This window comes from Thamnophis sirtalis, unplaced genomic scaffold (genome assembly GCF_051295495.1).
Source record: "Thamnophis sirtalis isolate CommonGarterSnake01/CBP01778 unplaced genomic scaffold, rThaSir2_p1.2 scaffold_4, whole genome shotgun sequence".
In the NCBI taxonomy this organism is placed as follows: domain Eukaryota; kingdom Metazoa; phylum Chordata; class Lepidosauria; order Squamata; family Natricidae; genus Thamnophis; species Thamnophis sirtalis.
Window position 1 is genome coordinate 122,990,887 of NW_028261384.1, and position 12,366 is coordinate 123,003,252.

Below are 12,366 nucleotides of genomic sequence, written 5' to 3' on the forward strand. Positions count from 1 at the left end.
GGGGGGGGGGGATTTCAGCGCACAGCACCCCTAAATTGAGTTTTCCAGGCCGGGATTATTGGAAAGAGGCGTGTCAAGGGACTGAGGACCACCCTGCTGGCTGCCCTTTGGGTCTTCTCTAAGGTTTGTGGAAATAGTAATAGTTGGTCAAAAAGCAATCAGGTTCTAAAACTGTGTTTTTCAATCTTGGCCATTTAAGATAGGTGGACTTCAACTCCCAGAATTCCCTGATGGCTGGGGAATTCTGGGAGTTGAAGTCCACCCATCTTAAAGTGGCCAAGATTGAGAAACACAATTTTAGAAGGTTACACTAGTAAAGAAACTTAACACTTTCAAGGAGGGCGAGCTTTCAGATATGGAATCTCTGATATTTCATCATTCAGATGCAAAGGCAAGAAACTGGGCCAGCCTTAGAGTCATGCTCTGTATAAGGATGTTGCTTATACTTTCTTATCGGCTTAAGCAATAAAGATAATAGAGCCATATGTCAGCTAAATAGCAAACATAGTCAAACTGTTGAATAAGAAAAATAATTTCTGATAATGGTAAATATCCACTTCAAAAGGAAATGGCTTCAAACAGCCGTTGTTTGATGTGAATTCCATTCTTGCCTGAAATTTATAGAAGATTTTTATTGATTTAATTTGAAGGGCACCAAAGTAAAAGTTTTTAAGTTAAGTCCTAATTGTATTTTCCTTAATTGATTTGTCACAAGGAATTAAGTGAACAGATGTATTTGTTGTCCCCTAATTTTCTTTGCCATGGCAGGCTTGTGAGAAAAGTAACCTGTGGGTGGATGGATGGATGGATGGATGGATGGATGGATGGATGGATGATAGACAGACAAACCTTTTTATCACTGTAGGCTGCCACACTTCTCATCTTACATTATCTTCCCATATTGGACTCCTTACAGAATAACAGAATGAGAGATTTGGAAGGGATCTTGGAGGTCTTCTAGTCCAACCCTTTGCTCAGGTGACTAGGCTGCGACTATAGCTCCCAAAATCACTTGCTTCAACCTTGCTGTTTTGTGTTCATAAGTTGTTAACACATCTGGAATGTGCCATCCTAAGAGCTTGGAAGTTAATGTAAAATAGATTAGCTTATAATGTCCACCTTAGTGCCTTCTCAATAGGTTTTAGATGACAGTCATCAGGTAAGGTCTTCGGTGATACAATAAAGTTAAAGTTGATGCAGATTTTAAGAATCATTATATTAGTGCCATTTTGAGAATATGGAACAGATATGAACTCAGACTGCACCTGAAAATGCCTCTATGGATCTTAGCATAGGAAGCATTTTACAGGAAAGAAACAATAGGTAAAGAAAAATTAGTAATATATCAAGAGTTGTTAGAACAACATAGAGAATAGAAGGTGAAAGCAAGAGAAAACTGGCTGCAGATGCCTAACTAGGAGAAAGATTTAGGGTAGATAACAAGACATTTGGAATTGAGCAGCAGGAGACAGAATTTTAACTCAATTTAATTGAATTTAACTATGTGCATGATGAACATATAATTGGTATAATGATTAATTTTTGTAGAAATTTGAAATAGAAAAAAAGCGAATGATTATATGATAAAATGGGCCCCAACATACTGATGGAACTGTGGGAAAATATGTAGCTAAAAGGATTAAAACGTAGATTATAATTTAAAAGAGAATATTTATAAAATGTTGGTGTGTGACTCTGGAAAAATTGTCTAGAATGTATGAAAGTTCTTTGCATTTCTTTTGAAAATGTGGACTACATAATCATGTCTAAAGGATTTGAAAAGACGCCAAAATTGCTAGGTTCAGATAAATATGATAGAATTTTTTTTAAAAGATCAGCATTCAACTGAAACCAGAATTTTTCTTATTGGGATTAATGGATATTCAATTAGAAAAGACCTATGGAAGATTATTTTGATAAATAATTACTGCTGCAAATTTATTGTATGAGCAAAAATGGAAATACTCTGAAATACTCTGTACAATGGTTGATGAAGATGATAGGACTAGCAAATTACCTGTTGGATTAGAGAATGAACAACAACTAAGTTTTTTAATGGCTGGAAACCCTTTATGGACTTTTTGCTGGGAAAAAAGAGAGAGAAATTAACTTGTGATTTATGGCTTTTAAAATTAGAAAGGGGATTTTTATGGAAAGAAGGAAGTGATAATGTAATCTGAGAAAGGTAGCAACGTAAAAACTTTATAACTACTATCAAGAAGATTGGAAGTATCTTTTTTATAATCTTTCTTTTCCTTTTGTTTCTTTTTCTTTGATATGATTTATTCTTTACTAACTATTTTCTCTATGGTTTTTACTTTGTTGAAAATTCCTTTAATTAAAAATTATGGATAACAGTTCCCAAACAGATTGGAGACGATGGGAATTGTAATCTGCTGACAAAAAGCCATATCGGATTACAGACTGTCGGGTTTCCTACCTTAATCCTCAAAATTGCATTATGATAATCAGTATTAATTTAATTGACACAATAGTCCTCTGAGATCAATTTTAGACCCAGGCTTACAAATGGAAACTGAAGCAAAAATATACTAAATTTCCGTATCTCCAATCAAGAATGGAGCTGAATTCAAAATGTTTGGGCTCTATTTTCAACTTGTTGCATCAGCCTGATTATCAGAAGGTATTTTTAATATGATGTTCTTTTAAAGAGCAGAAAAATTCTGTAAACTATAAACGTTGATCCCCCTGGATGGTAAGTGCATATCATGTTTGACAAGAGAGATGATATTTTGGGAGGGAGAGCTACCACATACGGTTTTATTTTGTGTTCCTTTTATTAAATTACATGTAATCCTTCACTTATAACCACAACTGAGCCCCAAGTTTCTGTTTCTAAACTAAGTGACTTTTGCCCCACTTTACAACTTTCTTGCCACAGTTGTTAAATAAATCACTGTGATTGTTGTTATTAAGACGGTTACTAAGTGAATCTGGCTTCTCCATTGACTTTGCTTATCAGGAGGTCGCAGAAGGTGATTGAACATTGCAACTGTCATAAATACATGCCAGTTGCCAAGCATCTGAATTTTGACCATTTGACCGTGGGGATCACGGTGGGTTGCTGCCAGTTTTACTACCGGTTCTCAACCCCCGCGCACACCAGACATGCGCTGTGTGCACCAGACATGTACTGCGCACCTGTGCGCTGTTCAATGTAAATTGATCTTCGCGCATGCGCGGAAAAATTTACAGTGATCTGCACACATGCAGTCACTAAAAACCAAAATGGCCGCAGCCCAGCAGCATCAAGGGAACCAGTTCAGGGGCGTGGCAGGCCTGGGTCGCTGCCGGTTCGGCGTCCCAGGCCTGAATTCCACTACCGGTTCGGCCAAACCAGGCCAAACTGGGAGCAACCCACCTCTAGTGGGGATGCTGCAATACTAGGATGTGTGAACACAGTTATAAGTCACTTTTTTTTCGGTGCCTTCAAACATGCTAAGCCCTAAATGGTGCTTCACAAATCATCACAGTGCTGGCTTCACCCAATTGCCAACTCGGTCAATTGTGTGCGGATTTTGCATGGCAGATGAACTCAAATCTGTGAAGCCTTACTGGTTTTAATGGTCTTTGCTTCCCCAATTACAACTCTTAAGATTTTGTTATTACAACATCCATGTGTTTTAAGGCCTGCATCACATCCATGTAAATAAGATCAACATTGAGAATTAATTATGCCATCTAAAGGAATTATTACCTTTGGCATCTAAATAAATGACTAAGAGTCATGATGGTTTATACAACTGCCACCAAAGAATATCAACCATTGAATTCCAGTCCTTTAAAAACAAGAGATAGGGACACGATTGTCCTTAGGTAAGGATCTCCAAGCTTGGTAACTTTTGATTTGTGGACTTCAATTCCCATAATTCCTCAATGGCCATGGCTAAGGAATTCTGGGAGTTGAAGTCCACAAGCCATAAAGTTGTCAAAGTTGGAGACTCTTCTGTCCTTCTGTCCAAATCTTTTATTTTGGTTTCAAAGAGCTTCTGGCTGCCCACTGTGGGAACAAACTAGAAGAGGTAGAAACTAGAAGAGGTCAACTTGGGGTGTGGTCCAACAGGGCAATTCTTATCTTGAATATTTATGGCCTACCAATGACTCCTGTTCTGCAGAAAAATGTTCGCAAATCTGATTTATAAAAACCGAAGAGTTCGCAATATAAATGTTGACCAAGTGGGAAGTTCCCGAGCAGGAAGTGAAAACCCGGCTGAAAGAAATATTCTATATAAACTCTAGAGAACAAATAGTGTGTTTGGATAAGAGAGGAAAACACAAAAGCGGTGTTTGCACAAAATTACTAAGTGCGGGTTGCTTTAACCTTAGTTGGTGGTTTAGGCAATTTGATGGGCGAATCCACCCTTTGTGGTTAGTTTATGCATCTGTTTTTTCATTCCAACCCCAAAAATGGAGAAAACTGAATGAACCATAATAAATTTACTCTTGGGACAGGATTAGGCAATTATGGCGCTTTTACAACTTGTAGGCTTCAACTCCCAACGTGGCTGGCTCAGGAATTCTGGGAGTTGAAGTCCAGAAATTGTAAAGGGCCATAGTTACTCACCCCTCCCTTGGGAGAATCCTGCATTTTGTAATTTACAGCACAAAAATAAGGAAGGAAACATAATTGTTGGATTCAGGGATAAGACTGGGATGGTTAGCAGTGGTGGGTTCCTGATCCCATTCCAACCGGTACGGTTGGAACGGGCCCGGTGGCGTCCACATGGACACGCTCAGCACGTGCATGTGTCTTAGCGCCTCCGTTAGCCTCCACAACGCTCCAGCTGCTCAGCGGAGTGTCACACAAGCACTGTATGTGCCATGCGCATGCGCGGAAGCACCAAAGACTTAAAAGACAGTAAGGAGCTTGGGTGGGTGGGAGGGTGGGCTCCGGGCAGGCTCCGGTATTCCCGTACCGGGGCATACTGTCTGCAACCCACCACTGATGGTTAGGTACTTGGGTGGGGAATCAAGAATCTAAAGAAGGAATGGGTGCCAAAGATAAAATCTTTGAGAAGAGAAATGGAAGGTGCAAAAAGCTTTGGTAAATGGAAACTCCAGATTAGTGGAATCCATATTCAATATGTAGTTGAAAGAGAACAATGCTTTCATTGATGATGGCAATTGAACCATGAGGCAAACAAGAAGGAAGATTGAGACACAGACAGAATTAAAGGAAGTAGATATTTTTGGACTTCAGATCCCATTTCCCTTACTTTAACCCACTCTTCTCTTCTGTATCTTGGCCCACAGAGCTGCTGGTGTCACCTGTTCCAATCGCAGAGAGGCTGTTTCAATCCTTGAACATTCCAGGAGTTCCCAACTTTTGTGTTGCCGGTCAGATGATACTCACGAAGGAGTGACTCAAAGTCTGTCAGGAAGCAAGAGGAAAATTAAAGTTTTCCTGCCCCGTGACATGTGAGTGAGGTTGGTTGGCGGCCACAGCAGGTAAGCCTCAGGGGACAAGAAGCATTCCTGGCTACTAACATTCCCAGGAAAGCTTGCCAGCACATCTGGATGAGGCTGTAGCCTCCAGAAAGTGTCTGCTATGTTTTTCTAGATGGGTTCCAAGGAGATTTCAGTTTAAGAGCTGGGTAATGTGGGTGGCTCAGGTGTCGCCTTGTGGAGAAAGTCCATAATCAGTTCAGGACGCAGGTCTTGGGCAATTCACTATGGGTCTAAACTTGCATAGAAGATTGTTATGATGAGCATGTCCATCGTGGTGAGTTCCCTTCTCTGTTTCTGATGCCATTTCTCAACATCTACTATCCTATTATCAGCTACTACCTACTATCAATAGAATAGCTTGCCTTCAGAAGTTATGGGTGATCCATCACTGGAGATTTTAAAGAAGAGATTGGACAGCCATTTGTCTGAAATGGTGTAGGGGGGTTTCCTGCTTGAGCCTAAGGTTGCACTGGAAGACCTCCAGGGTCTCTTCCAACTCTTTATCCTGTTATTTGGAAGATACCTTACTCCTTGAGGGGACGTGGTGGCTTAGTGGCTAAGACTCTGAGCATGTTGATCAGAATGGTCGGCAGTTCAGTGGTTCGAATCCTTAGCACCACGTAACGGAATGAGCTCCCGTTCAAAAGCATGTAAAAATGCAAGTAGAAAAATAGGGACCACCTTTGGTGGGAAGGTAACAGCATTCTGTGCTCCTTCAGCGTTTAGTCATACCGGCCACATGACCATGGAGACGTCTTCGGACAGTGCTGGCTCTTCGGCTTTGAAACATAGCACTGCCTCCTAGAGTCAGGAATGATTAACATATATGTGTGAGGGGAACTTTTACCTTTACCTTTTCTTTACTCCTTGAACATCCATTGCTCTGAAGGGGAGAAAATAAGAGGGCTTGCCCAAAATTATTTTAAAATCCATTTTGCGTATATGGATGGAGTGTGTTGGTTCTGTCTTTTGGAATAACAGAGATTCATCGTGTTTTCTGACTATTCTAACCTGCAACAGCGAGAGTTTGGTTCCCTGCTTCATTATGAAAAGGTGACCTTTGACTGCCCACCTGCTGCACCAAATCATTATCATAGGATTTGCGGGAAACAAAAGTAGGCAGGGAAATTATTTGTAGATCAGTTCAAACTTTTGCTAAGAAGAGAGAAATAGAAATATAATAAAATTGGGGAAATGTAGATAAATGTTTTCTCAACTTTTTCCCCCTCTGGCTCCTTTCAAATAGACTATATCATTAAATATCGACATGAGTCTATAGCTAGTGCAGTTTTGGTGTCAATGAGACTGCATTTGCAATATAATACACTTTGCTCTTATGTTACCACCACCACCCTTTAGATGTTTCTGACCTGAAGCCTCCAGAAGATCGTACAGTTCCTGGTTGAGAACCACTGAATTAGTTGACATCTTATTAGACGCAAAGATTTATCTTTTAAAATGTAGATATTGGAGGTCGCTTATTTCTGGATAGACAAACACCTTACAACTTAAGAGTCATTCCACATTATAGTAGATTTCCCATGTTTTGCTGGAGGCATTTAAACAGAGGCCAGAAACCTGTCTGCGATCAGTTAAGCTATATTAAATCATGGCTTGTTGGACTATTTACAATTGGATAGGCCCACATATTACATTAAGCTACAAACTGCAGTTTAGAGACCACAACATCTGAGCTCACAACTCACAGCAAACTAAAACCAGCCAGCCAATCCCTTCCTAGTTTTTGTGTTAACCCAACATATAATTTTTTGGCACTTTTCAATTTATTTTTGGAGGTCATTGAGGCCACACAAGAAAAGGGTATTTTTTTGTGGTTACCAGCGGGATCTAGGACAGCTTGTCAAGGCCCACTCTCTTCGGGGCAACACTCCTCAATTCAATGTTGTATTAATCATGTCATTCAATTGTCCCAAAGATGTTTTTTCAAGAGACAACTGGACTTTCTTGGATGAGAAGCAAAACGTCTTCAAAGAAAAACCAGAAAGTCCAGTTGCCTCTTGGGAAAAAAAAAAAAAAAACACCTTTGGGACAATCATGATCTGGATGACTGAGAATCTTCATAGACATTTCATTCAATTACTTTTATTATTGGTGTCCACGCTTTCATCAAAATTATTGTAACTGTTGTATTTCTGAATTGACTTTATTTTATTATTGGCCACCATTCCGTTGAAATTAATTTTTGTATTTGTTGTTTAATTGTCCTGCAATGAGTTATCCCATGGCAAGTCAGCTACAATGAGTTGGCTGTGGCAAGTTGTGCCATTCAGTAAAGAGAATCTGAATTGTGCACAAGAGCACAGCACATTTTTGTGCAGCCCCTGCACAAAATCACAAGTAGTTCTTGCACAATTTTTAGAGGCTCCAGAGGCCACACAAGAATGTAGCATGCTTTCTCTCTTTTGAATTTAATGGAAAAAGAATTGGCGGGGGGGTGGGAATTGAAACTTTGATGTTATATATGTCGACAGCATATATAAAATTACTTTATGCACAAAAATGGAAGGACACTTCAATTTCCACAATGGGGGAATGGCTCCAAAAGTTGATGGGAGTTAGCAGATTTGACTGATTTGATAAATATTTGATTTGATAAAAGAAAAATATGTAAGTACTGTTGTTTCTACTTGGAAACCCTGGACTTTGTGCTTGAGGTGGAAAAAATAAAAAAAATAAGAAATTTTGATTTTGTGTTTTACCAATTAGATAGATTTGTTGATATAGAAATGGCTAGTGTATGCTATTATGTAAAAGTAAAAAGTTGAGGTTTGATGCAGTGGTGAGTTTCAATTTATTTTACTACCGGTTCCCTAGTACTCCGGACAGGTGGGCGGAGCCTCCCACCATCGCCACTACCAGTTCACCCGATCTGGGGCAAATTGGAAGAAACCCATCTCTGGTTTGATGTTACTATCTTATTTTACTGCACTGAAGGGAGTCAGAAGTTAATGCCTTTTCTTTCTTTTCCCCTTCTTTTCTGCACTCTTCCCTTCCCCTTTCCCTCCCCTATTTTTCCTACTATTTGTTATTTTATATTATAAACAAATAATAATAATAAAGAATGTAGCATGCTTTCTCATGGTCTCTTGAAGCCACACATGAGGGCCCTCTCCTCTCAAATGGTTTATGATTCCTCCAAAAAGCACAGGAGAATGGGATGGGTTTCCCTAACTCTTTTTAGAGGCTGCAAAACCAAGCTGGAGCATTCTTTGAGGTTTCCAGGCCTCCTTTAACCCAGAGCTGGCTCAGATAGACATTTTTGTCTAAGTGACAAAGACAAATATTTTTTTAAATTACAATTATGTAAGCACTGCCTAAATTTTCTCAGCTGAGGCTGACATTTCAGGCTTGTGTAACTGGGAAGAAAAGGCCATAAACTTCTATTGCCAAGATAACTTATCTTCTTAGCTGGACAATATGACTTGATTGAATCATAGGACAAATTGAAGCTTCAAAGAATCTTTTGTTTTAAATGAACAAGTGTGAATGAATTTATCTCCTGCTTCTTGGGGACTCTTAGTATTATATTTGCTGACTGTTTCTCCTTTCAACTTCTTGACATAAAGGAGCCACTGCCTTACAACCTTTTGTATATTATATGCAAAGGGCAACTGGCCAATCCAGTTTTCTCATGCAAAGAAACTTTTGACTTGAGATCAATGGATTTATCTCAGATCTTGATCTTGACCAAGAATAGCATTTCCCCCCACCAAGAGGGGGTGGTCACCAAAAACTGGTTTTACAAGACAAGAAGCAGATTGGAGCTTTATGTCCAAGGAATATCGCTTTGAGGGGGAAATAATCTGGGGTTTTACAGGTAATTACTACAGCTGGTAGTTTCTCTTGGCCTCAAGGGTCTTGAAAGATCAAGCAGAAAATAGAAAAGAATGGAATTTGTATTTTGGTGGCTTGCCAAAAAAAAAGGAATTTGCAGAGTTGATGTGTATCAATTAAGGAATTCAATTTTAATGTATGTGCATGGTTTCGTCCCCTACCTAATTTTTATTTCCCCACCCACCCAATTCTTTGGCTGTCTTGTAATCAGTCTGTCAGCCTTTTCCAAGCAGTATAATTTTCCAAGGTAGGTTAAGGCTGAAAGATCCAACTTGGCTCTCCCAAGATTAATTCTTAATATTCAGAAAACCTCCTTATAAAAGATGGATAAATCAAAATTTGAGATCTGGGTTATTGTACTGATAGCCTGGATTTACTTCAAATTGCTCAGGACAAATGTCATTTTTCTCTACAGCAAGGAGTTTGAAGCAGAGATTCAAACTTTGAATTGAAGCAGGACTACTCCAAACTAGTTTAATGTGATGGTGCTGAAGAATTTAAATCTGGATTACTGGGTTTAATTGTTCTTCTGCTGTCAACACTTCTGCTTGTCACTGCCCTTTCATCTTCCACCTCATCCTCGTGTAACCGAAAGGAGCACCTGCTTTGCCACGATCCCCCTTACTCAGCTGTTAGTCACAAAGGGAATTGATGGAATGCACAGGGTTAATATGGTGACATCCTCTGTGTTGTTACATAATCCTAACTTGTCTCGAGTTCCCCGACAGCCGGAAATCCACCATTACTGAACATTGTGGCCTCTAGTAATTGAATAATTGACAATTATGTGGTATCTTATTAAGCCTGAAGGACGGAAACCAGTACTTACAAAAGGATCTGTTCTCAACATTGAAATGCAGTTATCTCCTGGGTGAGATCAGGCTGACATGTGTGTCCGTGTGTGTTCATGTTTTGCCTCAGACAAAAGTTCTGTGCCATCTACATACCAAATTTTATGTCATTTTTTTGTTTCTCCTATTCCACTTGTATGGCAGTTTGATCTCCTACTCTTGAGCTATGTTGCATATCAAATTTATTCAGTAAGGGGTGAGAGAGATGTGGATAATTTGTAAATGAGCTGCAGCTAAAGCCCTTAGTACAGTGGTTCTCAACCTTCCTAATGCCATGACCCTTTAATACAGTTCATGTTGTGATGATCCCCAACCATAAAATTTCCATTGCTATGCAACACCGGGAGCCACAAAACCTGGGTGGGTGTGGCCAATTCAACATCACTCCCAGTCACATGACATCCCCCCCAAACATGCCTACTAAGGTTTCATGGCTCTGTGTTTTCTGTGGGAATAGGGTCTCTCTCTCCCTCCCCCTCCCTCCCATTTCTTTTTTTCTCTGCTTTCCCAGAATTCTGTGCTGCTGCGTGGTCTCCCCCCCCCCCATCTCCATTCTGGCTCTTACTTTCCCCCCACCCACCACACGCATACACCCTTCTCCTTCCACCGAGTGGGACGCTCCTGGCAACCTGTGAAAAGATCTTTCAACCCCCAAAGGGGTCACGACCCACAGGTTGAGAACTTCTGCCTTAGTACCTTATATTAAAATATACCTGAAAGGGCTTCACTAAGTTTATCTGATACATGACCAAATAACTTGGAATCAAGGATGTTTTAGGTTGACTTTTTCTGATATTCTTTTCTAAATATGAGAAATGGAACACTGGTCTTGATCAATAAAGTTGGCTCCTGATCTTTTACAAGAATGATTTAAAAAGGATTGTTTTAAATATCGGGTTGATCAGCAGATGCAAGATTCAAAAGGATTACTGAAGAGAACCAGAATCTGAATGAAACCTAGTTCTCAGATGATGACAAGCAACTATTCTCTCAAGCCACTGTCTGCATACCAAATAGTGCATAGCTCATTATTAATCATATTCAGGTTTGTAAGATGCCCAATCACATCTAGACATGGGCAGCATACAAATTTAATAAGTGGATGGATGGAGGTAATGAAAAACACAAGGGCAAGAATGGTCATTCTAAGGTCTAGAATGTTCAATTGCAACACCTATAATTATAACAGCAACTTAACCCATAATCTTTCTTCAGTAAGAACAGTTTGGACCATGGGCACCACTGATTTATGCTGTACTGTAATCCTGCTGAGGTTAATATCCCAGCCATTTTGACCTTTGCTGAGAATTCTGGGAATTGAAATTGATTCATCTGGATGTTGGGAGTGCAGATGTCCAGCCTGAGCCTGAGGGAGGGATCAAAGGTGTCATCAATCACAAGAGATCTAAAGTCCAGTCCACCTTGAATTCTTCAATTCTTAACTCCCACCAATTGCCATTGATCCATAGTTCAGATTCTTGTAAAGAGTTTAAATTTACAATCAATCTTTATTCCCATCTGAACTACATGAATCTCCTGATTTCTCTGGTACTTGACAGGGAAACCATGTATAATGCTTTTTATCCTGTTTTCTCACTGATAACTTGTCAAAAGAGGAAAATCTTCCTTTTTAGAATCTGCCATCTTTTGCTTCCAGACTGTAAAATGCATCCATCCTTCTGTAGGTGTTTACCTCACTTCTTAGCAACATCCATTTTACACAATCAGCATAAAAATGGGAGATTATTTGTACATCCACATTTCCACCTGTCTGTATTTGCATAGAAAGTGTCTGCACTTTACAATCTCAATATCTGGACTTCAACATGTAAAAGGCCAGCTTTTGCATTCAATGAAGGCAGACCTCTTTTAGCAAGTTCATAGTTCCAAGGTGATGAAAAAGTTAACTTTGTAGCTAATCCTCACACTTACATCTTTTGCAGGTCTGCAAAGCAAAGAACAGAAGTTAACATCATAAGCAACTGCAATTTCGCTTAGTGACTGCTTTGCTTAATGGCCAAGCTGATTGTCCCAATTATGGCTGCTAAACAAGGGCTATTTGTACTTCACGGGAATTTCAATGATGCAGCTAGAACACCAACATCAGACTTTTTAAAAAAGACTCTGTTCCTTGTATTCTTACGTATCGGATTTTGAAAACAAATGAGCCTCACTAATAACCGCCCACATT

At 39.6% G+C, this 12,366-nt stretch overlaps 1 long non-coding RNA gene across 1 annotated transcript; it reads left to right on the forward strand.

The window, feature by feature from the left end:
* The first annotated feature begins 14 nt into the window (after positions 1 to 14).
* LOC148046349 (uncharacterized) lies at positions 15 to 12,364 on the forward strand. The gene is made up of 3 exons (XR_015696499.1): positions 15 to 123; positions 5,275 to 5,439; positions 12,119 to 12,364. It is a non-coding gene; the product is annotated as an uncharacterized LOC148046349 (long non-coding RNA).
* The last annotated feature ends 2 nt before the right edge of the window (positions 12,365 to 12,366 follow it).